Genomic DNA, 27,312 nt, shown 5'->3' with positions numbered 1-27,312 from the left:
TGAGGTGATATAAGAAGGTGTCTAAAACACTCTGGTCTCATTTTTTTGGATCTAGTAAGTTAAGCAGACCACTTCATCCTTTGATCTTGTATATAAGCAGGACTGTGGTGAGGCGTAGACTAGTTTGATTGTTGAACTAAACCTCATGGTGTTACTGCTCAATGTCAGGAGCCTAAACTAAAAGCTAAACTCCCTCCAATCCCTCCTTACCCTAGAGAATATAAATATCTGTGCAGTTACAGCGACATTGTTTAAGGCTGCAGAGAGTTCCCCAACAGTGCAAGGCTTCAGTGCCTTCCACGCTTTTAGACCAGTAGCTACAGAGACAGGGACTAAAATGGAGGTATCTCAATCTACATCAATAACAAGCATGTCTCTAGGTTGGTTAAACAGGTTGATGTGCTAGAGTTTCTCCATGTGCAGATAACCATAGATAAAATCCTGTACCATAACCTAGCCAGCTTAATGCATACTTAAACCTTTTGGAGACACTCACCATCCAACCTAACCCTTACTTATGAGGTCTTTAATTGTTCTTCTTTAGACTGGGAATCCTACATGGCCTCAAATCTGCAGGCACAGAAATTCCTGGACTTAAATGCAAACAGCCTTATCCAGTTAGTGCATATGCCCACTAGAGGTTCCAACATACTGGATGTTGTACTCACAAATATGGAGGAATGCTGCACCACCCCCAATGTTGTGTCCTCCCTAGAAAGATATAACCATAAAGCTGTTACCTTCAAAATCAAAATCAACTCTGTAACCCCAGTAAACCCAGCAGCAGTTAGGAACTATTCCAAGGCAAACTATATTTATTAAGCAATAGTTTGTTAAAATCCAGTGTCCCTCCAAATCCAGAAAACACAGCAGCCTATGCAGAATTGTTCACAGGAACCCTGTACAACCATGTCAATGACTGCATAGTGGCTGCTGTATCTACCAGACGTCAACCCAAAACTACCTCTAAAAAATAAACCACTCTGGTGGCATTCAAGATAAACAGGCAAGGCTAATTAAGTCCAATAAGTCCAATTTAGAGGTCAGCATTGCCTCCCAGGAAAAAAGACAACCATAAGGTCTTCTTCAGCTATGTCAGAAACCTCAAAGGTGGCTGAACTGGTGGTGAATGGTGCCACAGTCAAGGAGCTGGGTGACATAGTGACTGCTGGCTGACAAATTCAGTTCCAAATTTACTCCCCACTCACCCCCCAGCCACCTCACAAGAAATGCCTTCAAACATAACCCCTCCAACTATTAAAAAGAGCATGTCCTGTCTATGCTAGCTGTGGCCAATAACACAGACTCAGTGGGCCCCAATAATGTACTAGGAAGCCTCCTGAATAGTGTAAAACATGAGCTATCAGGGCCACTGGAGTTGCTATTCAACTGTAGTCATAAAACAGACTTTGCCCCATGAGAATGGAGAGCTGCAACAGTCATCCCTCTTCATAAGGGTAGACCATCAAGAGATCCCAGAAACTGTAGACCCATTAGTCTGACTAGTCTCATATGCAGAGCCATGGAAATGATCAAAAAAGACATAGGAGACCTTCAGACACTGGCTCCATCAACGTTTATGTTTGTCAAAGGAAGATTATGCCTGATGAACCCAGTGGACTGCTTTGAGAAGGTTGCCAAGGCAATGGATGAGGGTAAAACAGTGCATACTGTCTACCTTGATCTGGCTAAGACACTTGATACAATACCTCACTCTGACATTGTTAACAAACTTATGGAATTAGGCATTGACTTTAATAATTGGCTTAGTTTCTGGTGTCATTCTTTTTTTTTTGTTTGTAAATTCTTTTTTATTGCAGATTTTCAATCTTACATAAACATGACAAAGACCTATACAGACAATACATCTAATTAAGAAATACAATATGCAACTTGTGTATAGGATAAGAACATCAAAAACACCAACTATATACAATTCATACAGTGCCCATAACAAATTCTATATACTTCTCGTACAGCGTGTTAAGGACTATTGGTATCTGTGAGATAATAGTACTTATTTAAGTATATGTTCAGATAGGATTTCCCATAATTCCTTCATACCTGGTTTGTGTTTAATATTGTGGAACAGGTATTTATGTGCCTTGAGGTAACTAATAGCTATGTGTTTAAATATTTCTGGTGTCATTCTAAGGGGATGCAATATTTGTCAACATGGAAGGAAATGATCAGCAGACCACATTGCTTTGCCAGGTATTGTCTGCACACTCCCCTCTAAGCTTTCAGATATTAGCTAAAACATTGTCTACCCCCATAGTGCCTTTTATAGGCAATGCCAAACTGAAAGTACTTCCAACATAGCAAATCAAAACCAAGAAAATCTAAAGGTATTTCTACTCAATGCTAGGAGTCTAAACAAAAAACTTTATTACCTAGAAGCTCTCTTCGCTCTAGATAATGCTGACATCTGTGCAGTCACCGAGGCATGGTTTAAAGTTGCAGAGAGCATACCGACAGTGCAAGGTTATAATGCCTTCCCCACATTTAGACCAGCTACTACACAGGCAGGGACTAAAGATGGAGGTGTCGCTATTTGCATCAAAAATAAATATACCTCAAAGCTGGTCAAACAGGACAATGCACTTGATCTGCTTCATGTTCAAATCACCATAGGCAAAATCCAGTACCCTTCCTTGCAAGCTATAGGTCCCCTTGTATGAACCAGGAAACCCATACCATGTATTTAAACTTATTGGAAACACTAACCATCCAACCCAATACCATATTCATGGGTGACTTTAATTACCCCACTATTAAATGAGAATCCTATATGACACTAAACGGACAAGCACAGAGATTCCTGGATTTTATAAACACTAACTCCCTGGACCAGATAGTCAATACACCAACCAGGGATGCAAACATACTGCATTTGGTCCTCACTAATATTGGAGAGTGCCGCACATCCCCTACTGTAAAGTCTTCCCTGGTAAGGTCAGACCACAAAATGGTCTCCTGTGAAGTAAAAATAAAACTGGGACCCCCTGCTAAGCCTGGAATATTCAGGAACTAGTCTAAGGCTAACCTCCTGCTATTAAGTGAAAATCTGTCAAAATTTCAAGCCCATACAAACTCTGAGAACACTGCTGCCTATGCAGAACTGTTCACAAAAAACATGCACAAGCATGTTAATAGCTGCATAAAGGCAGCTGTACCCACCAAGAAGAAGTACAGAACTAACTCAGAATACAAGCCACCATGGTGGAATCACATAATCAGTAGGCTGTTTAACAGAATGAAATCATGGCAAAAATTAGGAGATGCAGCACCCAGCAGGATAAAGGCACTCATCAAATTAAACAAACAACTCAGAGAACAAATAAAATCTACCAAAGCCAAATTTGAGGTATATTTGGCCTCCCAGGCCAAGGACAACCACAAAGCATTCTTTAGCTATGTCCGCCACCTCAAAAGCAATACACAACTGTGTGCAGAGCTCATTGTAAATGGAGCCACCTATACTGAGCCAGAGGATATAGAAAACCTACCGGCCGATAAATTAAAATCCAACTTTACCCCTCTTTCATCCCCCTGCTATCACTAGAGAACAGATCCTTAATGCTCTCTCTAAGGCCAAGAACACTGTATCAATGGACCCAGACAATATCCAGGATGCCTTCTAAATAGCATGAGACACGACCTATCAGGGCCTCTGGAATTACTATTTAACTGTAGCCTCCAAACAGTCTTTGCACCTCATGAATGGAGAACAGCAACAGTCATCCCTCTGAACAAAGGTGGGCCACCTACATACCCTGGAAACTACAGACCCATAAGTCTCACTAGTTTTATATGCAAAGCAATTGAAATAATTATCATGGAAATGATCAATAGTGATATAGTAAACCTCCAGACATTGGACCCAACCCAGTTTAGTTTTGTCAAGGGCAGATCATGCCTATTCAACTTGGTGGACTTCTTTAAGAAGGTAACCAAAGCAATGGATGAGGGCAAAATGGTTCACACTGCCTACCTTAACCTGGCCAAGGTATTTGACGCAATACCCCACTAGGGCTGATAAACTCAATAGGTTAGGTACAAAGTTGTAGGTCACCCAGTGGATAGCCAATTGACTCACAGATAGGACCCAGGAAGTTAGAAATGGGGGGTACACCTCTACAAAGAGGCCATTTACAAATGGAGTCCCTCAGGGATCAGTCATTGAACAGCTCCTTTTTAGCATTTGCTGAAGTCAAGGCCAATGTCAATGGTCTCTGACTGACTAAATTTACAGATGATTGCAAATTAGAAGCTGTTATTGAATCACATACTGACACAAATGTTCTCCAGGAGGGGCTGATACAGACAAACAACTGGTGTCAGAGCCATGGACTTAAACTAAATGCCAATAAATTTATAATAGTATCCTTTGGGAAGTCATCCACCCCTGGTATCTATCATATTGACAACACACCCCTTAGAGTTGACCCAGTAGTCAGAGACTTAGGAACACACATAGGTTCATAGGTTCATAGTTGTGTACTAGGCTAATGGCCCTGGAGCCTTTACAAGCCTAGCCCATAGGATTACCCTGGCATCGTGCCACCTAACCTTAGTTCCCAGTACCTCTGTCAAGTAGAGCCACTGGATTGATCTCCGGGGTGAATTTTCTATTTCCCATCCACTCATCAAGATTTCTCTTGAAGAGGGCCAGTGAGGTGCTCTGTTTGACATGCGTGGGAAGTCTATTCCATAGCATGGGCAGTCTCTAGGTTGTGAACTGTCCCTCCAGCTTGTAGATAGTAATCTAGCCTTTGACCATCATGTGTCTACAGTAATGAGGAAATCATTCTGTGTTGCACAACTTATAAACAAAGGTATGACACCTAAGTCCAAAGAAGTCACTGTTCCACTGTATTTGGCATTCATCAGACCTCTCATTGAGTACAATGCCCCCTTTAGTATGCGTCTACCCAGGCACATCCAACAATTAGAATGCCCCTAGAGGTTCCTCACTAAAAGACTACACTGCATAAGTAAAATGTTCTATGCAAACCATCTCAAGGCCCTATCCCTGTATTATGTCTCCTACAGGCTTTTGAGGGGAGATCTATGCCTGGCATACAGGGCATTGTCAGACCCTACTCTGATGGATCTCCTGCATATCCACAAAACAAACAGCACCAGAATTACCCATTCTAAAGACTTAAACCTTGTTTGTGACATAAATAGGACCTGCTGGATAGACCCATATGTATCCCAAGACTACCCCACCTATGGAACAGGCTCCCCATCCATGTGAAGCAGAGTTCCACCCTAACCCAGTTCAAGTGCAGCTTGGACAATTGGATGGGGAACAGGAAATTCATCCCTGATTTGGCACCTATGTCTCTAATGCACACAGGCAACCTGTAAATGGCTCATCTCAGAGGGCCTACCTTGTAAATGCTTCATCTCCTAAGCCCCTGCTTACACTTATCAAGGGTATCAGAACTTGTCAGAGATTTGGAATGCATGGCTAGGCTTAAAAAGGCCCTTGTGGTCATTAGCCTAGTAAACATTATGACCCTATAAACTCGTAAATAACATGCTGGATAGCCAGCTGGCTCACGGCCAGGACCCAGGAAGTGAGGACTGGTGAGCTCCCTTCCCAAGGAGGCCAGTCACAGTGGAATTCCTCAAGGCTCTGTGCTGGGCCCACTTCAATTTGGCATCAACTTCTCAGAAGTCAAAGCTAATGTCAAAGACCTCTGGTTGACCAAGTGTGCAAACATGGAGCAGTCATAGAATCCCCCCCAAGAAACTATCATCTTACAAAAGGGTCTAATACAGACAAATGACTGCTGCCAAAGCCATGGCTTAAAGCTCAATGCAAACAAATGCATTATAGTACCTTTTGGGAAGTTAGCCACCCCAGGAAACTATGTGATCAATAAAATACCCCTAAGAGTTGAACCACTAGTCAGGGATCTGGGAACACATGTAGACGGTAACCTGGCCTTCAACCAACATGTATGCAAGGTACCAAGGAAATCCTTCTGTGTTGCTCAATATGTAAGTAAGGGCATGCCATCTAGGTCCAGGGACGTCATTGTACCACTTTACCCAGCCGTCATTAGACCCATCATTGAGCATAATGCCCCCTTCATTATGTAACTGATCAGACACATGCAGCACATGGAATAGCTGCAAATGTTTCTTAGAAAAAGAATACAGGGCACAACCACAATGTTCTATGCAGATCACATCAAAGCCCTCTTTCTATATTTGGTCTCCTACAGACTACTGGGAGGTGATCTATGTCTGACATGCAAAGTATCCTTGGACCCCACTATGATGAACCTTTAGCACATCCACAAAAAAAAACATCATCAGGACTACTAGATCTAAAGATCTAAATTTTGCTTGCAACATAAATAGGACATGTTGGAGAGATAGATAGATATATCTCAGAGAATTCCCTTTCTCTAGAACAGGCTCTCCATCCATGTGAAACAAAGTCCTTCTCTAACCCTATTTAAGTGTAACTTGGACCATTGGATGTGAAATTGAAAATTCACCCCTGGTCTGGCACCCCTGTCCTGATAGACAGAAGTAGTCAGTAAACCAATTCATAACCAACAATCATCTCGATATAAATGTCCGAAACATGTAACATGTGTGACACATTTGGGTTGCATGGTTAGGCTTATAAAGGTCCTAGTGGTTGTTAGCCTAGTATACACCTGTGAACCTATGCACCTATGATTGTTGTGAGGCATAATTGAATTATGGGTACCAAATACATGTAAGGTTTTCCAGATTATTGGAGTAAGGTTACTTTGAATACTTAAGTAAAGGAAAGGAGATGACTGAAATAGAGGTGGTTTGTTTCATAACAATTTTGGTTTGCTGGTTAAAATTGTTGGCAAGGATAGCTGGTGAGGGCTCTGTGTTAATTTGATAGTCATTTGTTTCATGAGGTGTTTTGTATATAGACAAAAAAGAGAAAACATGCAATAACAATACAAAATGGAAGAAGAATAGTCTGCAAAGATAGTTTGTGGGGGTTTGAGTTAATTGATGGACTTTATGTGGTTTTGTTTTGACCTTCTAAAAAATAGTGTACATATACATAGATAACAATGTTGAGTCTTTCGGCTTTTCCCGGTTAGGGATCGCCACAGCGGAACTCTGGTCCGCTAATGATTGGCAGTAGATTTTACATGCCAAGTTGCCGGCCCTGACGCACAACCTTCAACAAAGGTACGCCCATTCATGCATGTCTCCACGCAGAAGACGCTCTAGCTGAGAATAGAACAGGACAACGTCTTAATGTGCGGCGACAATGCTACCGCAGCACCACCACTGCATATACATAGATAACAATGTGAAATAAAAATGTGGTTTCTAGGGCTTGTTTGTTCATCTTAAGTAGCTGGTGGAGCTATTGGTACTTTATATAGGATTAACATTGTGTTATATTTCTTTAGGCTTGAAATAGTAAACAATAGAAATCCTGAAATGCTGATGTTCAGTACAGTTCACTGTTTGTTAAATGATTTATTGCAAGTGGGGAAGTTTTTGCTTGTTGGCTCTTTCAGAAGTATTTTGTCAGAATTTATTACATTTTCTTTTTTATAGCATGCTGGTCATTTTTATTTAAAGTGCTAGGCTTACTTTAAGCAAAAGATTTTGCTTTTCAGCTGATTATGACTACCATTAAGAAAGGGTTTGAATGTGATCTGGTATTCTTTTTTCTCTGTGTTTTAGTGTTAAATACATTGTTACGGCCATGGAATGCTCACTTGTGGCCACCATATTGGAATTTGACATTATAGGGATTAAAGGTAAACTTGCCATCCTGTTTTCTTTTTTAAGGAATTAGTGCAGGAAGTGCTAGGGGCCACTAGATTGGATTCCTTGAGGCTTGAAGTCACATGTGGTGAAATAGAAAGTTTCCATCTTGAATTTTGAATGGTCTGCAAAGCAATGACATCCATTTGCTATTCAGAAGATAGGAAATTTCACAGATGTAAATGGAGTTTATTTAGGGCAGCTTGCAAATAGAGGTGAGTGCATCTCAGTTCAGCTGAGCTAAGTAATGCCAAAAAGTAACATTATGAAAGAGGGGAAGAAGAAAAAAAACAGTGTGTGGTATGTTTTCACTTGTCATTGCACTAATCTAATGCAAGACAGTGCAGGACTAACATTATAGTCAATGTATAACTATGTTTGAGATACAATGGCAATTGCAATAAATGTTTTCTTTTAAACATTAAATTTAAAAAAAATCTGCTAGCAAAGCAGCAATTAAAAAGAAACAAATACTCACATGTAATAAAAAATCCTAAAGAGTATGGGGGTTAGTTTTTTTTTTTTTTAATAATGGTTTTATAGACAGGTTGGCTGTTCTACCACGATGGTAAGACAGTAAAAATAAAATACAGAATGCACAGAGGTGAGGTGCACATGAAGGAGCAGAGGAGTAGGGGAGTGGCCAGTTAATTGTAATGTTTCCTTCACCCTGTCCATCCCCAAAGTCCTTCATCTGTTGCTCACATACACACAGTTTGTTACTTGGCAGGGTTAGCAAGGGCATAAGTGATAATGTGGTGGTGGCCAAAGTTAGAACAATGGCAGCTGCCCGTTAATAGAAGATACATTTGTGGGATGATGGGTTACGATGGATGGACACATTAACTGTTATTTTTGTCCTTAGCAGTAAATCTGTGGTTACCTTCCCAAGGACATGCAACTGACCTCACCTTTTTTGCCACGGCAGGAAATATATGCAGCTTACTTTACAGCTACAGTGTTATCATCTGTTTTGCTTTCCATTCTGTATTATGGTCGTTTTGTGGACGATGTGTTTTTGTTTGGGAGAATGATTATTCTTCCTTATGTGAGTTTGCTGAATATCTTAATAGCAGCACCAGCTTTTTGAAATTTACATTTAGCTCATCTAATGAGAAAATTTCTTTTTTGGATGTACTAATTATTATAGCCCCTGATGGCATTGAGACACAGACTTATACTAAATTTTCTAAGACCAACAACATTTTACATGCCAAGAGTATGCATCCGAAATCTGTAAAGAGGAATGTGCTAAAAGGGCAGTTTTATAGAACTGCCTGGCTGCATACAAAGGACACTTGTATGTATGAATCTTTTGAAGAAATTTCAAATAATTTTAAAGAAAAAGGCTATCCACAGGATGATATATCTGAGGCATAAGATGAGGTTGTCTCATTTAGGGACACTCGATCAAAACCCTACCTGAATTCAGAAGTGGGCCCTGTGAACAATACGACTGGGAACTTGTTAGGTAAGGCAAGAATGTGCCTCACCTTCTCCAATGATTCTTCTGCTATATGTAATATTATTAAAAAACACTGGAAAATAATACGATCAGATACTAAATGTAAGGAGATTTTGGGTGACGTGCCACAATTTACCTTTAAAAATCAGAAATGTCTAAAGAGACTGCTCTGTTATAAATCCAACAGAGTTGTTAATAATGGGAATGAACATTTAGGGAATGCTATTTTAGGGACCTTTCCTTGTAAATGTACCATGTGTTCTTATGTAAGTAATGATGATATGTATGTACACCCTGTGACTGGACATGTCTATGAGCTTAAGGCATATGCTGACTGTAATACAATGAATGTTGTGTATTTAGCTTCCTGTGAGCTCTGCAGAATGTTTTATGTGGGCAAGACTAATAGGTGTTTGAGAGATCGGATACGTGAGCATCTTTACAGTATCCGGAGAAATTATAGCAAAAATGCCCCTGCAAAACATGTTACCCAGATGGGAAATAATCATTATTTTAAATTTTCAGTATTAGAGATTTGTCAGCCTAATGTTAGAGGAGGTGATATAACAACTAGGACTGAATGTCAAGAGGTGAAATGGATGCTACTTTTACAAGCTACTGGGACTAAGGGGTTAAATGAGTTCATTCCCCTTAAAATTATTTTAAAGTCACGTGATCTGCAGCATTAATTGCCTGTATTATTTAAATTGTAACTGCTCTTACTGTGTACATCTGAAGAAGTACTCTGTTATGTATGAAAACACTAATCTTTTATTTTATGTATTGAATCAGTGCGTTTTGTTGGATTTATTAAATTTTCTTGCACTACTGCAGTTTGGTTTACTTTAATACAAAATATTTTTTCCTGCAACCGGACTTTGCTCCTTTACCTTGTTTTACTTTGTGAAAATTTTTATACAATTTGGAGCATGGCAGAAAGTACAAGTATCAGTGTGACTTCCACACCTGAGGCTTACCAAGCAGCCTCTTTTATGGGGCGTTTAGATCATTTGCTTATATCAGAAAGGAATCCTTTACTGACTATGGATACTACTACTTCAAATATTTCTGTTCAAGAGACAAGACCTGATAATTACAATGCATTTTTACAAGCATTTCGGTCCATTGAGAATAATCTCTATAGGTTTAAGAGATTACAATGGCAAAGGCTGCATTTCGAAGCTTGTTTGCGACATAGAGTGATACCCAGGGGACTTAGAATTTGCAAAATGCCTACATTTGGCAACTCCCTTCCTGTCTTCTTAAAGGATTGGCAGATGTACAATCTTGAGGTTAGTTCTGGTTATCTGAAGTTATTAAATAAGTATTTCACTCCAATTGAGGAAGAGTTACGTATAAGTATTTATACTGACGTTTCTAATATTAACAGTAACATGGACTATTCTTGTTATAAACATAAACTTGATGATCTGTTTTCAGGTGTAGATGGTTATGAGAAACGACTGATTGAAACAAAAAAGAAAAAACTGGTACGTGACTTGAAAGATTTTGCTACCGGAGATATATTCTCTTGGTCTGATGAGAAAACAGATAGACAAGGCTCGAGCTATGCACGAGCAGTGAAAAATACTATACCGTCTAACAATTTTAGCTCTACATCTACTAAAGAGCCTGAAAATTCAGATCGCTCTCACGAGCATGTGCAATTGAATCAAGCCAGAACGGCTACATGCTTGAAAGATATTCCTACTTATTTTTCAGGTTCATCCAGCTTGCCCTTAACAGGAAATGTTCCGTTTGTAATGGAAATGCAGACAACTAACTGTGATGCTGAAAATAACAGCATGTCTATGTATAGTACTCCTTTTTTATGATTGACAGCACCAGAACTATTGAAATCGAAGGAGAGAAGTCGTTCAATGAGTCAGACTCGTTTCAACAAGAAGAGGCAGAATTTGGGGACATCAGAAGCAGAGCAAGTCGTACGGAACAAAATGTGCAAAACTTAGTGTTTAATCTTTCAACTACGACCTCATCTGTACAACAGTTAAAGGTATTGAATTATGGACTTCATTTTATACTTCAGGTTATTCTAACTTGATAGATGTGTTAAATGATCTATGATTATTTGTAAGAAATGTATCTTTAAAGCTATGTTATGGTAACAATGCTGGGGGTATGATAGATTTAAAAAAAACAAGCATTTATGTACCTGTTCATCCCCCTTTAGTCGAAGCATTTTATAAATTGTGTCAAGGTGATGTTTATCAGTACTTTTCAAGTAAAAGAAATCATGGTTTTAATAATCTCAGTAGAGCAGAATTTTCTGCCTTAATGGAGTTAATATCATCTGATACACTGTGTTTCAGGCCAGCTGATAAGGGAGGAGGAATAGTAGTCTTTGAAACTGTCTATTACACTAATGTTATGTTGAATATGCTTAGTGATACTGTCACTTACTTGCCACTTACTGAACTACAAGCACAAAGGCTAACAGTAGAAGTGCAACAATGTATTGAAGACTTGTTAAAGGATAAATAGCTCTATGAATACTTCTTAGTAGAGCATCCCATGGTACCATATATCCATGGACTTCCAAAGCTGCATAAGAACCCCCTTTAATCCACCCATGCGACCCATTGTATCTGGCAGAGGGTGGGCCACAGAGACACTCTCCATATATGTGGAGAAACCACTTTGTCCTGTACTTCATAAAGTTGAACATGTTTTAAAAGACACTAGACAATTTTTTGCAAAAGTTAAATGAATGGAAGTTAAAGGGATTTACTAATGATGTGTTACTAGTCACTATGGCTGTGACGTCACTTTTTACATGAATCCCTAATGATACAGGCATAGACTTTGTTAGACATTTTTTGACACAGAATAGTACATATAACATGAATAAGGTTCATCTGATTTGCTCCCTTTTAGAGATTATATTGGAACATAACTTGTTTATGTTTGAAGGCTCCTTTTATTTACAATGAATGGGTGTAGCTATGGGCACGGTTTGTGCCAATAGCTATGCCAACATGGTCATGACCCAGTGGGAGTCTGATTTTGTTTTTAATGAAAATAACATTTTGTCTAGGTTCATTCTCTATTATGGTCATTTTGTGGACAATGTGTTTTTTGTTTGGGAGAATGATTATTCTTCCTTATGTGAGTTTGCTGAATATCTTAATAGCAGCACCAGCTTTTTGAAATTTACATTTAGCTCATCTAAAGAGAAGATTTCTTTTTTGGATGTACACATTATTATAGCCCCTGATGGCATTGAGACACAGATTTATACTAAATCTTGTAAGACCAGCAACATTTTGCATGCCAGGAGTATGTATCCGAAATCTGTAAAGAGGAATGTGCTAAAAGGGCAGTTTTATAGATCTTGTACAAAGGACAGTTGTATGTATAAATCTTTTGAAGAAATTTCAAATAATTTTAAAGAAAAAGGCTATCCACAGGATGATATATCTGAGGCACAAGATGAGGTTGTCTCATTTAGGGACACTCGATCAAAACCCTACCTGAATTCAGAAGTGGGCCCTGTCAACAATAAGACTGGGAACTTGTTAGGTAAGGCAAGAATGTGCCTCACCTTCTCCAATGATTCTTCTGCTATATGCAATATTATTAAAAAACACTGGAAAATAATACGATCAGATACTAAATGTAAGGAGATTTTGGGTGACGTGCCACAATTTACCTTTAAAAATCAGAAATGTCTAAAGAGACTGCTCTGTTATAAATCCAACAGAGTTGTTAATAATGGGAATGAACGTTTAGAGAATGCTATTTTAGGGACCTTTCCTTGTAAATGTACCATGTGTTCTTATGTAAGTAATGATGATATGTATGTACACCCTGTGACTGGACATGTCTATGAGCTTAAGGCATATGCTGACTGTAATACAATGAATGTTGTGTATTTAGCTTCCTATGAGCTCTGCAGAATGTTTTATGTGGGCAAGACTAATAGGTGTTTGAGAGATCGGATACGTGAGCATCTTTACAGTATCCGGAGAAATTATAGTAAAAATGCCCTTGCAAAACATGTTACCCAGATGGGAAATAATCGTTATTTTAAATTTTCAGTATTAGAGATTTGTCAGCCTAATGTTAGAGGGGGTGATATAACAACTAGGACTGAATGTCAAGAGGTGAAATGGATGTTACTTTTACAAGCTACTGGGACTAAGGGGTTAAATGAGTTCATTCCTCTTAAACCTATTTTAAAGTCACGTGATCTGCAGCACTAATTGCCTGTATTATTTAAATTATAACTGCTATTACTGTGTAGATCTGAAGAAGTACTCTGATATGTACGAAAGCACTAATCTTTTATTTTATTTTATTTTATGTATCGAATCAGTGCGTTTTATTGGATTTATTAAATTTTCTTGCACTACTGCAGTTTGGTTTACTTTGATACAAAATATTTTTTCCTGCAACCGGACTTTGCTCCTTTACCTTGTCTTACTCAGTAAAAATAAAATACAGAATGCACAGACGTGAGGTGCACATGAATGAGCAGAGGAGTAGGTGAGTGGCCAGTTAATTGTAATGTTTCCTTTACCCTGTCCATCCCCAAAGTCTTTCATTTGTTGCTCACATACACACAGTTTGTTACTTGGCAGGGTTAGCAAGGACATAAGGGATAATGTGGTGGTGGCCAAAGTTAGAACAATGGCAGCTGCCATTAATAGAAGATACATTTGTGGGATCATGGGTTACGATGGATGGACACATTAACTGTTATTTTGGTCCTTAGCAGTAAATCTCTGGTTACCTTCCCAAGGACATGCAACTGACCTCACCTTTTTTGCCACGGCAGGAAATATATGCAGCTTACTTTACAGCTACAGTGTTATCATCTGTTTTGCCTGTGCTCAACTGTCACTAAAGTTCAGAAACAAACATTCTGTTTGAATCAATGTCTTTGCTATGTAAGAGTGGATATATATTTTACAGCATAAACTACTCCAACTATTACAGGCATTTCAAATGTCCCATCTAAAGAAGCATAAGATATAGCACAGTACTTTGTTGCATTGATAAATAAGATGTTCATACCATACATGCTTTTTCAATGCAGGCAGCATTAGCTCCTAATTTGTTAATGAACAAGAATACATTTCAGTGCTGACTCTTTGATTAAAACTTTATGAATGTACATCTGTCAAATGAGATGGCAAGGCATTGGAAGTCATAAGAGGTAGACTTAACTTCTAATATAGATGGGATTGAAAGTATCATTATTTTTAAGAGGGATGAGAATGCTGAAACCAGGGTAAATAATGGGAACTTGAAATGGAACAATGTACGAGAAAACAATTGCATTCCGCGTATTTGACCTTAGTAACTCTAGTACTGTTCCAGTAGTAGCAGGAGTGAAAGAATCACTCTTTTCTGTACTTTGTTAGGTGTTGTGATGGCATGTTGGTAACCTGTTCTAAATTAAGGGAGTACTTATTTATGCAAAGCTACATTGCAGCCAAGACAGATGGGCACAGCTCAAGGGCTAAAAACAGAAGTCAACTGAGATGATGAAGTGGATTATCATAGCTTATGGAGACCCACAAGTATCATTATATCAGGTTTACCTAGGGGACACTGTTGAAAAAAAAAGGAAATGCAAATTATATCCAGTGGAAAGATAGGAAAAGACATTTTAGATAGGACTAAAACAAAAGTGACTTGGACAAAACAAAAATGTATAGATACATAGAAAGGGAAGGCAAAATGAATCAGGAAGAGAAAGAACCGTTGTGTGAGGCTTAGGTGTACAGAACAGATGCAATGGGTTTAAAAATATGGAATATTAAGAATAAGGGTATTTCTACCTTGTTTTTTTTTAGTTTTCCAGCCATAGCTGGCACCACAACAGGATAGATTGATAGTTTCCACAGTAGAAGCTGGACCATGGTAAATTGTTGCAGGCTTAGCCTTTTTGGGGCATTTCAAAATTAGTAATCATAGGGCTGATTGGGTGAGGACAGAATGATAGACAATGTGACCTGTAGAAAGTACAACTGGGGATTTCAAGCCATTGACTAACATGAAACTGACAATCAGTTTTATTACTGTTCGATTATTTGAGAAATAATGTATTGATTTATTGGTTGTGAACTATATAGAACTTGAAAGGTATAAATTGATTAGATGAGGCATTTACTAGAACTCTAAAGGGTGTATAAAGATGACTTTAACAATGGAGTTTATTAATACTATATGTGGAAGTAATTTGTGATGCCTAATGCAGTATAGTAGGAAATACACTCTGGTCATTATCATCATCATCATCAAACCTCTATTTTCCATTTTCTACATGGGATTTGGGTGTCATAATAACTGTCACCATCTCTCTCGATCCAATAACAGTGTGATGCCCCACCACTGGAGCAGTAATCAAAGAGCCTCAATCCTCACCACTAGCACCAGTGGGGAATGTACATTGGGAGGATGAGAAGTACACACACACTATTTCCAGAGGTAGCTCTCTGCATCAAGTTCAATTTCCCTTAAGAGCACACAGAGACCACAGTCAGTCTGGGGCTGGTTTCTCCCTCTTTCTCCTGATCCCCAGTAAGACTCCCCACTGGCACAGCTATAGGGTTGAGATCTCAGCAGAATGGCCAAGCCAAGACCTCCAGCACCCCCTCTGTCCAACCAGTGCTTTGTGTCCCTGCCCAATTGGCTGACACACACACACACACACACACACACACACACACACACACACACACACACACACACACACACACACACACACACACACACACACACACACATACTCTTTGAGGTTTGATTTATATTCACACACTCACCTGGGAAAAGCTAGAACGGGTTTACTAGCTATACCCCCTTTTGCCCAGACTATAAGGGAGTTATCACTGCCACCAGCCAGCTCCTTATCAACTACTTTAAGGTCCTTAACAAAGGGTGTCCAATCTTACTGTGTAATGTTACTGTTAGTAGAAATGGTAGTCTGACCAAAAGCAAAGCTATTACAAGTGGCCTACATAGTGTCACCAAATAAATACGCAAGTACTCTCAGAACTTAAATATCTTTAGACAGATCAGCCACAATGAAAGGTTTAAATATATTTAATAATACATAAAAGAACAAGAAAATACTCAGTACATAATTACATTAACATCAGAATTCAAAATCACAAGAAATATTTAAAACAACACTGCAGGGCAGTCTCAAGTTAATAAATAAAAACATCTAAACTGAGTGTTGATATATTCCTGATTGTATCTAAGATAATTATACTGTTCTCTAGACTTACTTACTCACAGGAAGGCAGATGTGTGGTGAATAGATCTTGTCAGGTCCAAGACAGAATATAGAATGCTGTCTCTCTCAGAGAGTTCTTAAATTAATATCTCAAATATTACTGCTGGGATAGCTTGCAGAATGACATCATTTCTTGTCACCTGACTCTATCCCAGGTAAATCACCCACTGCTGAAAGCTAGCAGTATTTAGCATCCACCTGGGAAAATACATAGACTAGGGCTTTTCCTTAGATCTTTGGCAAAGGGTAGAAGTTATCAAGCAATAAAACTCTTCCAAGACAATGAAAAAGACTCCCAAGTTTTAGACATTGTGTCTGTTGTTGCACTGAAACTGAAAGATAACATCTTTTTATGGCCTGGCCATAATGTAATTTAATTTCAGCTATTTTTCTGAAGTTAACCTTCTGTATTCATTTCCACTGTTAAAATATATACATCTAAACAGTTACAATAGTGCACCTACATTTCTGTTCTATTCCTGTAGGTAATGCTGTAGTTAGATTTTAATCACTTTGCAAAAACCTTTTCAACACACACTTCTGCACCAGTAGTTTGATATACACCTGACATATAGTTGTAATACATTTGTAACACAAGCATCTTATATGAATCATGTTGATATTCACAAATGGCATGTAATTATTTACAAAATTCCAGATAGCTATGCTGGCAGTATCTCCTTTTGTTACACTTCTATATAAATCATGTTAATATTCACAAATGACATATATTTACAAAATTCCAGCTAGCTGGGCTGGCAGTATCTCCTTTCCTCACAGACACACTCCCACCTTCTTCAATACTTATGCCTGACTGTCACAGATATTCACTCACACAATCCATCCACCATGCTGGACACCCTAGTTTACTCTTAGCTTCTTGTCTGTCACAAATCTTCTTCACCAGATTGTCTTCTGTTTTTCTGCACATATGCCTGAACCACAGTAATTTGCCTTCTTTGATCTTTTTTGCAATTGGCAGTACTTTGGCTTCTGCTCTCATGTCTTCATTTCTCATCTGTCCTACAGTGTGCATCCTACCACCATTTTCAGACAATTCATTTCCATCACCTCTTGCTTTCTCATCTGCTTTGCCTTTACTGCCCAGGTTTCAGTACCTGCTGTTTTCCCTGAGTTCATTTTCCTTAGTGCTGTTCTTACTTCTTCTAGAATGGGCTCCTCTTCTTCTTCTCTCATTGTAGGCTATGTCTGGGACAGTATAGCTTCTGTGGGGTTTTCTTCATTCAGAAGTTGATGGAAGTATTCCTTTCATCTGCCTTTGGTGTCCTGTGAACTGCTGAGTAGGCTCTTGCTGGCATCCCTTATGAGTATCCTCTTTATCTTTCTTTCTTTGCTTGCAACTTTATATAGTTTCTTTGTGCCACCTAATGAGTCACTTTCCAGAAGCTGGTAGACTGCCACTGATGCCCTATTCTTTGCTATTGCCACTCCTTTCTTAGCTTCTTTGTTAGATAATCAGTATTCCTTCCTAGCCTGGCCCATCATTTATATCTCCTGCTTTTTCCTGCATGCCTTCTTTCTTTTGATGATGTCCTGGACTTCTGCATTCCACCACTAGCTTTCCTTATGTACCTTATTTCCATACCTGGCTAAGCCACATATCTGTTCTGTAGTCCTCACACATGCTGTTTTGAGGTGCTAAAATTCTTCTTCAACTCCACCTATTTCCTCCTCTTCTTGGAGTTCTTGTACTTTCTCTGCAGTTAACTTCCAAATCTGCAACCTGGTCTATGTTGACCTTATAGCCTTCTCTGGCCATTGCTTGCAGCTGATTTTGTCAACCAGTAGTTTATGCTGTGGGCCAAATGTTTCACTGGGAATGACTTTGCAATTATTGATTCAACCCCAGTGCCCTTTGCTTACTGAGAGGAAGTCTATCTGAGTTGCATGTTGACCAATCTTGTATGTGATCTTGTGACTGTCTCTCTTTTTGAACCATGTGTTGGCTATTTGCCAGACAGAAGTCTAGAATGGCTTCTCCTTCTTTATTCCTGTTGGCCCACTCATGTGGATCTAGGCAGTCCTCATATCCTGTTCTGTCTATTCCCATATGTGTATTCAAGTCACAGATTATCAACACCAGTTCATGTTGACCTGCTTTATCTAGTAGGTCCTCCAACTGCTGTATGAATGCACTCTTTTCCTCACTAACATGACCCTGCTGTGGGGCATAAGCTGACATTATGAATAATGCACTGTCATTACACTGCAGTTTGATTGCCATGAGTCTGTCACTAATTCTGATGATATTCCTCACTGCCTTCTGAAGCCTCTCTCTCTCAATTTCCATTTCTTGCCTATCCTCCTCCTGAATAGTAGACTATGGATCCCAAGCCAAGTGTCTTTACTGCACTGCCCTTCCATATTGTCTCTTGGATACATAGGATATCCAGCCTCCTCCATACCATCATGTCATCCACTTCCAAGCTGCACCCTGTCAGTAAACCTACAATGAGTGAAGCAATTCTTAGTTCATATTTGGCAGGCTGATTGGTTTTATGTCCAGCTTTTGCTCAACAGAGCTATCCCAGGGCTGCTGGGCTGTATGGCGGGCACACATTGGCCAAGAGGAGCACATGCACCCCCCCACCATTACTATGGGCTCCTTGCATGGAGTTGGATCCTCAACTCACTTATCACTGGCAAATATCTGTGCCCAATTAGTCAACATATCTGAATCACCTACAGCCATGTTTTATACCATAGAGTGACTAGTCCTGCCTCGGTGTGCAATCTGTGTTCTCCTGTCTTGAGGATACTGCACGCTACATTAGATGACCAAAGTGGTTGGCCTATGCAACTTTTCCTCCATAGGGCACCATGTAGAGTCTGTGTTGCTGCCCACAGCACTATTCATTGGTTAGTTTGAGATGGAAACACTCAGCATGTTTTTCGGAGATGTGAGAAACTCCACAGAGAGAACATGCAAACTGCAACAGGCATTGGCTGGAAGTCAGGATCGAATCTTTTGCATGGGAGACAAAGACCTTAACCATTATGGCAACAGGGAGAGATTAATACACTTGTGTGGTGGTGTATTTCTGAGGACAAAACAACATAAGCTTTCAGGCACGTATATTATCAGGGCCACTTGCCAGAGTTAGCAAACAGTCTTAGCTAAGAAGGAGTTAGGCATGAAACCACCACGTTGCTGCCACACACCACGACAGTAAAGAAGATCTTCTTAAATTACACCTTCTGTCAAAATACTCAACTGCACAATCTCTGATACCAATAAACGGATATCTACCCCAACAGTTAGAGTCTTATAAAGTGCTAGTGCCATAAACTCGTAAACTTAAATATGTGAGCAGATGATAAACAGGCTCTGGCTGGTTGTTAAAATAAGATTTGCTTGCTCGTTAGTAATGATTGCTTGTCAGTAGTCAACAGCTTAGAAGACTGTCTGTGAGCATATATGTGTGGGGATTTCAGCAGAGTCATATGAGTCATTGGAACTATTTTCAAACAATAATGCAATGCACTAAGTATAAATATTTTAAAAATGAAAATAGCATGTGCTGCTGCATACATGGCCCACTTCAGCAACAGATTCAGTGACAATCACTTTGCACATAAAGCATTTATTAATATGAAATGTATATTTTTAGATGTAAATGCAATAGTCAAATGATAACACTAGAGTGTCTACAAATGATTAGCTGAGCATTTCTTTAAAATTGTATGACTGTATTTAATACTTCACTAAAAGCAAATTTATCTTATTAAGGTTATCTTGCATTTCAAATCAGTAAAACTACTGTGTAAAGAAATTATGTTCAGACTTTAAAATTCCTTAACTGCCTTTTTATTAGCTGACAGTCTTGAGGTACCTCACAGATGACTGAACTACATATGCCTTGTCACACACAGAAATATCATGAGTTTTCATATAGGTCTGCTTAACTGTATTCCACATTTTCTGTTAGTTATTATAAATATTTTCATTTGTCATCCATTTTCTGTTAGTTATTATAAATAGTTTCTTCCATTGTCCATATTTAACACATACCGAAGGAAAGAATGTTGTTGATTGACGTTTTGACAGCAGGAAGATTTTTTTTAACATGTTTTAGGACCAGAATTGCTATATGGCTATGAATATATTAGGAACTAATGTATAGTCATGCGATATTCTTTGACCAATAAAGAAATATTTACTTATGGTGACCATTTTATAAATGATAATATATGCAGCTTCACTCCCAGCTCCACCTTAGTAATACATTGTAACCCTAACCCTGCTCCTAAAGTACATCTGAACATAAAAAAGCCCTTCCCATAGCATCAACACTACAACACACACACACACACACACACACACACACACACACACACGCACACACGCACACACGCACACACCACATACGCACACACACACACACACACACACACACACACACACACACACACACACACACACACACACACACACACTACACGCACACATACACTAAAGCTATCCGCTAACCTAATCTTGACCCTAAACACTCACAATCACACACTTATCTATCCCACTAACCTAACCCTTACGCTAACCCTGACCCACACACATTTACACAAACACACATACACAAATGCACCCACACACAGCAAGCATATATCCTACTTACCTTTTTTGGCAAAGCAAACATCTGACAAAATGTCTATTTGATAAACTGGACATTAAAACAAACAACCCTGCACTGCCAGCTGTTGACCAAAGCAACGGTCAACCAAACATAGAGTACTCATATCTCTCTCTCTCATTTTATATATATATATATATATATATATATATATATATATATATATATATATATATATATATATATGCACACACACACACACACACACACACACACACACACACACACACACACGTGTTAAATGTATTATCACTGCACAGGTTTTATTGTTTGCTGAAATGGTGCTGTTTGCCATGGCTGGTACAATTTGTCAGTTTATATTACAACTGAAGTTCATTAGATTGACTATTACATAATTCAAAGGCTTTCTCTTTCTTCGAGTTTGTGTGACCCTGGAGTTAGTATATTTAATTTCTGGGGTGTGAGGGGCAAAGACCTCACATAAAAGTTGTTTATTGTTTTACTTTCGGTAATTGCAAATATAAATATTATATTTGCATTGACTATTATTTGATGATTTTAGTGACAATTAATGATAATCACAGATGAGTTTGTTTGATGTTTTTTGTTTCAAACAAACTCACTAGCGATTATTCATTATAAGCTCATAAATGTGGTATATGTGAGTATTATCTGTCTGTCTGTGTATATGGGGGGTATATCATCTGCTCATTTTCTGGTAGCCTGAAATAGTTCAGAGCACCACACCACCACTGTTGTTCACCACTTTTTGTCCTACAGTATGAGGGTTCCGAAAATGCATTTCCAGAAAATGTAGCTGTTTGGCAGTGAATATTGAGATGATGCAGAGTCTCATTTTCAGTAACACTCAGAACTCAGAACTCATGTTGTCTGCATCTACAAGCCGTGATGTCAGTCACTCTTTATACAGATGTAATGCAACAGTAATAAGCATCATATCTCTTGTTAGTTAGTTACTTAATGTAATATATACATTAATGTTGATTTTAATTAATACCATGGTCCATACACATAAATACTCTTCACCCCTATCTCACTGGCTTCCCTTCAGTACTATGCCAGTATTACGCCATTTCAGTATTATTTCACATTTTCTACAATTCTACTGCTATGTAGTACAACCTTCTCTCCATTTCCTCTGATTCCTTTCCTTCTCCCTAGTCATCACTTTCACTGTCTCTCTTCTCAGAATTTTTACTCTCTGTCCTCTATTCTTAGAATTATTATCTCTGTTTACCTCTCCTCCCCTCCCTTATGGCACTGTCAGGTACCTGTGATCTGCATACACACCAGTTTATTTCAAGACATCAATATTCTGGTAGTAATCAGAGCTGACAAGATGTTTTAGAACAAGTGGATCAGCATAATTTCTACTCATACATTTCATCAAATTATCACTACAAACTTCTACATATCTAGTTATTCACCTTGCAGACATTTTTGGGTGTTGTAAAGGTTCTATTTATTTAGTTATTTATTTTTGATTTTGATACACTTTTTTTGTTTGTTACTGTTTTATATTTCAGAGATAATTTGGCCTAATATATCCTGCACATTCTGTTTTGACTGTTACGCAGATTGTATAAGGCACGTTGCCATGTTTTCCCTGTACTTATACTACATTAGTGAATGGTGTACTGCATCATTTGTTATAGTCTTCTCACCATATGCATTTTAGGGATTTTTTTACCCTAGGTATCGTGTGTAAATATGTTAATAGCAAGCCTTACAACTTCAAAAACATCGGATATGTATATTCATATGTCAGCGTTTTGAAGATGGTCAAAACAGTGTTCAGATTTCTGCACTGTAAAAACACTGATAAATTCAAAGTAGAATTAGATAAAAAAGACTTTTAACTTGCTTTTAGTATTTTTCTTCCCTGTAAGTGTGCTGACATGCACATATCCTCCTCCTTTCCTACCAGTAAGCAAAGAAAACAGCTTTCTCTAGGTAAGCTGCTAATTTAATAGAGGAGATTCCAATACAATGCAAACGGAGAGTCAATTCAGGCATACATCAACCAGCACCTTTTGGCATCTGACCCTTCATACGCCTGCACACATCACAGAACCTCATTCATCTCTCTCTTTTGGTCTCCCTGTCACTGAGCTAGCAGAGCTGTGCCTCTTTTTCAGGCTTGCAAAGAACAACCCTCTACAATTTTTATATCATTTCAAATCATTAAGATGGTTAGAAACTCAAACACAAAACATAGAAACTCAAACACAAAACATGTCTGACCTTATCATGTTATCGTTTCTTTGCTAGTCTCCCTGCATAACTATCAGTAGTAGTAGCAGTAGTAGTATTTTATTCTTCTACCTCTGCATTGTTTCTTTTTTCTGTTTCATTGTTTGCCGCATTCATCAGTTGGACATAGTGCATTCATTTCCTTACCAGGGAATTTCACCCAGGATCAGGGTAATAACTGCCCAGAGGTGGTCATTATTTAAGCAGCTATGAAGGTTATTTATGCCTTTCCTAGCATCTCAACAATGAGGTGTTTTTTAATTGTATAACCCCACCTCTGAGCAGGGGGATATGTGAGCCACATCCATAGGAGCCCAAATTCCCCACATCCACATGTAAGGCTACTATCAGGTGGTGCCTTGGAAAACCTAATGCTCTCATCAAGCCACACATTTGCATTTGTATTGCCAGCCTCCTCTTAATGGACTGTGTCAATGCATGACTATCTGTGCCCCACTGCCCTCACCCTCATGCTAGGCATTTCCATCCTCCCCTGCCAGCTCCTTTAGGCGCCTACATCAATACTGGAACTCTGGTCACAATGGCTATGGTTAGGGCTTTACCTCTCTATACCTCCAGAGCTGGCATTACCCAAACATTGCTTAATGGGTCCAGACATAATGAAGTTAATTTGTGTTTTGCCTAAGCTTTACCTTTCTCAAAATGTATTATTTGCTCCTAGATGATGTCATTTCACATTACTCTGAAATGCAGCTTGCCTTCAGAATCTCTAGTCAAAGGTTTTAGCAATTATATTCCAGTAATTCTCTCACATTTGAATTATTTCTTTCTTTTGCACAGATTGCAATGATCTAATTTCTTTCTGCTGCAGAAAAAAAGTTTACATTGCCTTTTTATGAGCCTGAAGAGATTTATGAGCCATGTGGAAGAGAAACTCAAAAGGGCATCAATCATTTTCTGATTTGTGCTATTTCTGGCTAAAAAAATCTCAAAAGTGATAGTCATTATGTTGTAAGAACCAAGGAGACAAACCTGTAAAGAAAGTATTGCAAGGTATTGCAAGGTTCCATGCAAAACCATCATACTGTATAATGATGAGAGACTGAACAGCAGATAAATAACACAGAAGGGGGAAACCCGCTAAGGTATGCATGCTTTATTTATATGTAGTATACTAAAAAAATTATGAGGATGGAAATACTCATTGAACAGACAGTGTCATAGCTGTACAGCATAACTGGGGGGGCTTCTGTACAGAGTCTGCATGTCCTCCTTGTGCATGTGCCAGCTTTTGATGGATGCATCAGTTTCTTCCCAAATTCCAGATGAATTTCAGTCCTTTGGACGGTGCAGTGGTAGTGTTGTTGCCTCACAGCAAGAGATTCTCCAGTTTGATTCTCGGCTGGGGTGCCTTCTGTGTGGAGTCTGTATGTCCTCCTTGCATTTGTGTGGGTTTCCTCCGGGTGCTCCGGTTTCTTCCCACATTACAAAGACACGCATCTGGAGCCTTTCTCCCCAGGCCTCTGCTGAAAATTGGCTTTGTTCCAAGTTGGGCTTTCCCAGTTAACAAATGATAAATAAAAAAATAAAAACTGTTAATTGGCCATAGATGTGGATACTGTGTGTGTGTGTACATCCTGCAATGAGTTGGCACTCGATTCAGAATGAGTTTTTATGTCCACTGGGACACTTTCTCTGAAACCCTGTATTGGTTTAATATAAAATGAATGAAGGAATAAATGTAAATTGTTTCTGGGAGAGAACGTGAGTTTGGTATTGAGTTGTTCTTTAACTAGATTACCAGTGTTTAAACAGGAACTGCTTTCTCAAAGTTTGAGATGTTGCATCATTTACAATAATCTTGCTGTTAAACATGGTAGTACAAGTCTGGGAAGTCAGTGTGACACTTTCTCTGAGTGTCTGTGACACTGCTCTCTATTAAACGTGCAAATCACTCTCTGACTGTCTTTGACACTGATCTCTATTAAACGTGCGAATCACTCTCTGAGTGTCTGTGACACTGCTCTCTATTACACGTTTGAATCAATACTGCCTAATCTTAAACAATTAGTTCAGTTTCTTAACTGTTAAATCACATTTCAGGTACTCCGCAATGTTTGCATATCTGGTCAAACAATTTTTTATGCCCTTAAGCTACTATCTTTTTAGTGCCTTATTTAATTATTTTCCATATTCTAGAAGCTGCATAAAATCAATTCCTTTCCAAATGATACCTCACTTGGAGGTGATCTATACTACCGATAAATGTGTTTTATCCAGAAACAAATTTTCTCATAAGCATCAAACACATATCCTAATTCCTCCATTATTATGCTATTTAGCATGTACAAACAGCATAAAAATATCAAAAGACACAGTTTTATCACTGTAATTGTCTCAAAGTGTGCAGCTTCTATTGCTGGTTTTAATGTACCCTTTTTTTCAGTGTGAGCATACAAATTAGCATTTTTGAAAGAGCAGTTATAAAAGCTTATTGATCAGAAGCACACATCTGTCAGCATTTAGGATAAGAATTTCACACATCCTGCTGCACCTAAACAAACACACACACACACACACACACACACACACACACACACGCACGCGCAATTAATTTAGGTGTAACGGTTCCAGAGATGAATTATGCATGCTTACCTTGAAAAACCCCCAATAAATCATTTGGGAAATAAAGGTCTATCGATGTAATGCAAGGGTTCTGGTAAGTCAGCCTTCTTTTTTTCTTTTCAGTTCTGTACAGATGTTGTGTACCAAAGCAGATTCTCACACAGAAAGGAAAAAAGGAAACAGATGACACACAGGAAGCATGAAACCCACACAAAAGAAAGTAAAGAATGAACAAGCTGTTATAGGCTTTCATTTTTTGTTTGAAAAGTACATAGGTATATGTAATTTCTCCTCTGCAGTGAAGTCCCATCTTTTATCTTCTTTGCAGCCAAATAGATAGAAGTACTGCAGGTCATATCACAGAATAGTATATGTGCAAAATGCAGCAAGGATAATGTCACGTTTCATTTCTAATACATTTAGACTGTGCAAGATGTTAAGCTGTTTGGATCTTTCCAGTTATAGTGTATTAGCTAAAACTAAAAAGAAAGATGTGTTTAAATATGATTAATTTAGTACAATAATATTTCATGAAGCTGCAAATGAGCAACCAAGGAATTGTACTTCTGTTCTGATGTGAAAATCATCCGACATTTCAGAGCACAAGAGTAACAATGGCATACAGTCACACAACAACTGTGTGTGCGAGCGCACACACACACACTCACGCACACTGACTCACTCACTCACATGGAGTCATACATCTACTCACAAAAGTGGGACCAGATGTGATATCCCTCAGAAAAGCAGAGGTAGTACATTTAAATTGGGTCTATTACTTTGTAGGACCTATGTACATTGGTCAGCCTGTTAAAGTATGAAATATGTTGCTATGTATTACACCCTGAAACAGAAACTTGGTTAAACATATGCTTTCTAAATTATCACTCTCCAATGCAATAAATATACATTAAAACCTAGCATAAATATAGTTTTTGCCACTGTATCTGGTTCTGCCTTAGAGCAATACACATTCTCTCTCTCTTTCTCTCTATCTCGTAAGTGTAAGAAATTATTGGTCATTTTTCACAAACAGAAATGGGTTAGCTAAATGGCTGGAATATGGACTGTTATGAATATATATACACAGACTTATATTTCCCTCAGGCCTCAGACCATTTTAAGGAAGCCCTCCCTTTTCTTGGTAACTACCCTGTCTTACAAGTTAATAGCCAGTGCTTTCCTGGGTTCCCAGCACAGAAAAAGTAATTGTGATAACAAAGTGCTTGATCTATTGCATAACAGAAAAAAGCAAAATGTTTCATTCAGCAAAGAAGGAACACGAGTCAAATACATTTAAGTTACAGTTGGTA

The 27,312-nt window shown here is 38.6% G+C and overlaps 1 protein-coding gene across 1 annotated transcript in view; it reads right to left on the bottom strand.

Moving 5' to 3' along the window:
* Positions 1–26,145, bottom strand: part of GPR141 (G protein-coupled receptor 141) — a 455,102-nt gene extending 428,957 nt beyond the window's left edge. The window contains exon 1 of the mRNA XM_044065044.1: positions 26,030–26,145. The gene's annotated coding sequence lies outside the window, so the exon portion shown is untranslated. The remainder of the gene's footprint in view (positions 1–26,029) is intronic.
* Positions 26,146–27,312: the final 1,167 nt, after the last annotated feature.

This window comes from Protopterus annectens, chromosome 3.part0 (genome assembly GCF_019279795.1).
Source record: "Protopterus annectens isolate FY-2018-M chromosome 3.part0, PAN1.0, whole genome shotgun sequence".
Lineage (NCBI taxonomy): Eukaryota > Metazoa > Chordata > Ceratodontiformes > Protopteridae > Protopterus > Protopterus annectens.
This window is presented reverse-complemented; position numbering and strand designations above follow the sequence as displayed.